This window comes from Carica papaya, chromosome 6 (assembly GCF_054855325.1).
Source record: "Carica papaya isolate Zhongbai chromosome 6, ASM5485532v1, whole genome shotgun sequence".
Taxonomy (NCBI): domain Eukaryota; kingdom Viridiplantae; phylum Streptophyta; class Magnoliopsida; order Brassicales; family Caricaceae; genus Carica; species Carica papaya.
The window spans coordinates 14,855,341-14,861,340 of NC_142314.1; positions in this window are offsets into that span (position 1 = coordinate 14,855,341).

The window sequence follows — 6,000 nt, forward strand, 5'->3', positions numbered from 1 at the left end:
AGTTGTAGCGCCCGGACCGAGAAGGAAAAAAAAAAAAAAAAGCCACATCGGCAGCCACGTTAGCAGGCCCGGTCAGCAGTCCCGGCCAACCGGGACCTACCACGTGGCAAAATCACGTCGTTCTAAAAAAGGGCCACGTTGGCGATCCGCGTGGGCGCGATCGGATGGCTCAGATCAAGCGTGCGATCGGACGGTCCAGATTTAAACGCACGGACGGCCCAGATTTAATCAAAAACGGACTGCCCAGATTAAAACAAAATGGACGGCTGAGATCAAAAGGCAAGGGGTTATAAATAGAACCCCTACACCAGACCACAAACCCTAGCCGCCTGCCGCTCGCTGGAGAAGACGAACCAGAAGCCGGCCGCCGCCACCCGCCGCCGCACCGGAGGAACTTCCGACCGCTGATCGAGGTAAATTTCGTACCCCCGACTCGTTTTTCCACACTGATTCCTCCTGTGGCCAAATCGGAGCCAAAATCCCGACCAAACGGCCGGAATGCACGGCCGAAGCCCAGCGGCGCCGCCGCGCCCTTCTCGGTTTTTGCCTCCGATGAGGCCCTTCCCGGCCTCCGTTTGATGCAAATTTTATATCACCGTGATTACCACTCTTTTCTCTACAGGTTGACCAGAGCCGAATCACCAAAACACGAACCTCGCCGGAGGGCCGCCGCACCCGAGAGCGCCGCCGCCGGTAAGCTCCGTTTTTCCGTGATTTTTTGACCCCCCGAAGGCCCTAGGGTTGTTTTCTCGTAGGGACCGATGCGAGTGTGGCCGAATTCGGCCGGAAACGGCCGAAAACAGCCAACCCGAGGCGAATCGCCGCCGCCAGCTGCGGCGCCGTCGCCGGAGCACGGCAGAGCAGCCGTGCTGGAGTTGCGATTTGGGCCGAAAGGGGCCCTGGGCCTAATTTGGGATTTTTTTGGAACACGTGCAGGTACCAGTAGTGCGTTTCAGTTCCCCGAGGAAAATTCAGGAAAAATTAGGGACAGCCTGTAGGCGCACTGTGAAGCCGTGTTCGGACCCCGAAACGAGTAAGGACCCCTCACCCTATTTCCTATCACGGTTTTAAAGTTCAATAAATGATAAAACGGTATTTCATGAATCAACGAATGTGTGAAATTGCTTAAGGTCGCTAATGGAGCCCGAGTCTAGTGTATTTGTAGGTTAACTGTTATTTGGCATGTTTTACAGTCTTCAATGCAGCATGAGGTTCGATGTTTTCATTTTATGGTTTCGTATGCATATTGTACTGTTTTATTGATTATGGATTGAATGACTGGGGTGTTGATACTGCATGTTGTCTGTTTGGCATGAATTACTGTTTTGCTTATCTAAATGCGAATTGATGATGCTGACTGAGGGAAAAGGCGAATGAAAGATTACGTGAATGGAAATTGTATAATGAGTTCAGCCTAACTAGATATCCTGGGAGCTGGTGGACGGACCGGGTCCGTAGGGAACCCTACCGGGATTGTGGTCTCCCATACCGGACGGGGTATGGAGATCTTATGTGTTTTGGCGCCCATACCGGACGGGGTATGGGGACGGCCCGTTTCACCCTCATACCGGAGGGGTATTGAGGTTTACAGTTTTGGCGCCCATACCGGACGGGGTATGAGGACGGCCCTGGAATATGATCTCAAGTGTTAAGGATTAACGGGTAGCGGGACCCCTATGGACCCCCATGGATACTAGTGGGCTGGTGAATTAGGGAAATATGTTGTGAAACTATTGAATTACGAAGAGTGTGATAGGTATTATGTTATACAGTTCATATATATGTTTTCATGATGATGATGATGTTATTGCTTTCATATATTGTTTTATGAATTTCACCGAGGTGAGTAAATGGTAAATGTTTTATTTTCGATAAAAGGATTTGTTGTAAATTTTGCTCCATTGGTCTTTTTGTATTTTTCTACCCACCTTTACCTCCGTGACGGTGAGATATCGTGATGTCTTTACTGGGTTAGTGTAGCTCATTCCTTATTTAATCATTTCAGATCAAGAGGACATCGTTCCCGAGCCGCTTCCGCAGGAGGACGACGAAGGGGACGCCTAAGGACTCCATAGTCACATTCGTAGTTTTTTACTTTCAAGTTTCTCCTTTAGGTAGTTTAATCTTTTATATTTTGTGAGCACGTTTTGGTTTTAGTGTAAGGGATGTTATTCAAATTTTGACTTCGCTTCCGTATTTGATATTCTTAATATACACTCCATTTTAAATTTTCGGAGTCGTTACACAATCAGATTTTCATAGCTCTGTGGTGGTCTAATATGTCTTTTCTCTCTACATATTGCAATACTATTAGTTGTTATTTATTAGGTGCACTATCACCATTAAAACCTATACTTCATTTCCTAGACTATTAGATTGAACTTCTAACTATGTTTGTTCTTTGACATCATAATCTGATTCTACTATTGTCTTTTCCTTCTGATTTGCTAGTGAAGCAAACTCATTAAATGTTATATATCTGCTGATAATCAACTGTGGAGACTTGGGATCAGTGCACCACAACCTATAGCCTTTCCCTCCATATGCATACCTCCGAAATATATATTTCTTTACCCTCGGCCCAAGTTTATCATCTCTAACATGAGCATAAGTAAGGCAACTAAACACCCTCAGCTGAGAATAATCAGCAAGTGACGTAGACCATACCTAAAACCAAATTTTACGCTCAATAATTATGGATTGAGATCTACTAACTAAGAAACTAGTAGGGTTCACAATCTTCGTCCAAAATTTCATGTCCCAAACCTGAATGAGGCAATATGCTTCATGCTATATCACAAAGCATCATATTCATGTGTTTTGCAATACCATTTACCTTATTTGACTCTCTTATACCCTAATGATATCTTTCTTTAATTGCCCCGCATAAACCTTGTATAACCAGGGATGATCTCATTCTAATTTTTCATATATTGAAACTCATTCCACCATCAAAATTTTTTATCTTATACTTTACAGATGTCATCTTGAATCCTTAAATTATTCACCAAAAATAAAAAAAAAAGAGAAATAATATTGTCAGAAAACAAAAAATACTTATCAAGAAGCACCACTGTGTAGAAAACCACCGCACACAACTCGCAAAGCATCGCATGCGCGACCACATGCATGATAATAGTATTATCACGCACCCACTGCCGGCCACTACGTGCCGCCTTGGGTTGGCTAAAAAATGTCATAAAAAGGCGCGACTTGTTAGATTTGGCACGGATTTGGTCAAAATGCACCAGAAAACAATGTGGATCTGGCATCACGCGATTCGGCTAACCTTATGCTTATTCGTCTTCTTTGTCTATTCGCATGTTTGTTCTCTAGTTTTTTGGTTGTCAACCTTCACGAACCTCACCAAAAAGTTTATTCCTCTTCCTCTTCAATCACGCAGAACTAAAAAAATCATGTCACGTGATTTATTTCCAGCATGTCGCGACTCCATCTTCACCAAGTCGTGCTGCTGTGATCAAACCAAAAAATCTAGATCGACCGTTCACCAATCGATCAACCTTCTTCTGGTTCTGCCAGTCTGCTATGCATTTTTTTCCACTGTCGTTTGTTTCTCCTTCAGGTGGCAATTAGGAAAGAACCACCAAATTTTTTTTTCTTTCTTCAACAGTGAACTTTCCCAAACCTCACTCTCATACCATTTGTTGGAGAAATAAATCTCTTAACCGCATATAATCACAACAAAATAAAAGTAGAAAGATAACAACAAAAAATTTAACATGGTTCGGCAGTGTGCCTACATCCACGGACAAAACCAATAAGAAAATTTTTCAGTGTGATCAAAAGAGAGTATATCACTAATAGATTAATAACATTATATATAGAGTGAGTGCTTGAGTTTTCTCAAATAAAAACTCTCTAGAATGTACATAAATATCCCTAAAATATACACAAATTACCTACTAGAATAAACATCAAATATCTCGCAAAATATAAATAAGATATTCCCAAATTCAAGCCACATAAATAGTTAGGAACTTAAAGAATTAAAAATAGAACTTTTTGGGATTTTTTCGTATTTAATTTTAAACCAGGGACCTAAGTGAAGGAAATTACAACATTTGGGGTCAAACTGTAATTCCTTAAAGTTGATACACGGCAAGCTGACGTGTTCAAGCGACCTATTAAAGCACGCTTCGTGGAGGCCACATGGGCTTGCATAAGTGAAATAGATCGCATGGATGGCTAGGATGAAGTCTCGTACACTAAAGATGTTATTTGAATAGGCAGGATCTGCTCACCAAAAGCAAAGATGTGTACCTTGAACCGCGATTGTCTGTGGTAGAGATCGGATGATCCGTGTTCCCACACGGGAAAAATTGTGATGTGCACTATGGATGGTTGTGACAGAGATTGAATGACCCATATTCGTGCGGGGAAAGGTAAAAACATGAAGAATCGACGATCCAAATCACATAGGGTTTGATCCAACAGTTGGTACTGAATTTAATCAGGTGGGTCACCCATGATGAGACTGGATCCGGTTTGGATTAATAATTAATTAATTATTAATTATTAATTATTAGTAGTGGTAACTGCTTAGAAGTTACCACTTAAATCAAATAAGTGGTTAATTATCACAAGAGGTTACCACTTAAATCCAATAAATGGTTAGTTACGACATTTGATAGCAAGTTGAAACAAAATATACAGAAAAGAAAAACTGCTCGCTGTCTCTCTCTCTGAAGTTCTTCTATGATTCTTGCGAAGAAAAAAGAATTTTTTTTGTTGATTTTTTCTTCAAAAGCTTGAGTTTTTACAAAGAGGTATTTATGTCGTGAATATTTTTATACAATTCATTATTTGATAATATGATTGTATGTGTTGCTATGCACATTAATTTAGGAAATTATGTTTGTTTATGCATTATATGTTAATTTTATGAATTCTAATATTAGTATCAGGTTAATTGCATGCTTAATTTTGTTCTAATTTGTAATTTGTTGAATTTTTGTATAAAATTTATTTTTTGCTTTAATGGTAAAATAATTTTGTATTTACTACTCAAATAGGTGCAATATTGGTTTTAAATGAAAGTAGAGACTAATAGCTATAATTTTGTATATTATTTGTAATTTTTAAATAAAAAATAATAGAATTATGCATTTATTTAAGTTAATTTTGTTTAGAGAAAAATATTTTTCTTTTGTCCTCATGCTTTTCTTTTACCTCAGCTTACGAGGGTTGAAGATGATGACTGTTTTATCTTATTATGAGTACTGTTTTATCTTATTCTCTATTTTTTCTTTTTTTAATAAAAAAAATTGCTTGAAAAATAATTTGCTTAACCATGGATTTGATCCGTGGATACTTAACTTACACTATATGTTTACCATTTGATCCACCAATTTTTTTTTTTTTTGTATAAGACAATATATAAAAAATTCTTGTTTTATTCTCTAGACAATATAATAAAAAAATTAATTGTGTGTCCAAGGATTTGAAACTAAGACTTAAAAATCTTTTAGGTAGGGTTTTACCAACCAATCCATCATGATAATTTGACTATTAAACAATTTGACAGGTCTTGCGATATAAATTAATTATTAGTTAATTAATTTATCATACATTAATAAATTAATTATTAGTTGATTAATCCATTATAATAGCAACTTTAAATGCATTATTATTAGTTGATTAATTTTTAATGTTTGAATAAATTATTAGTTGATTAATTTATTAAAATAGCTACTTTATATGAATTAATTAACTTATAAAGATAACATATTAATACATTCTTTACTTTCTGTATGTGTTACAGAAAATCAATAGTGAGAATGATAAGAACTCATGTGGCTATTAGGACTCATCAACAAAGAAAAAGAGATAACCGTATGATATAAGACTTAAAAAATATTCATATGGAGGAGATTAAAAGACAAACTGAAATTAGACTTTTAGTGAACCATATTGTTAAAATCAATGCAAAGATTCAAAATTGTATGGAAATAAAGTATTTTAAAATATGAAGAAACGTAT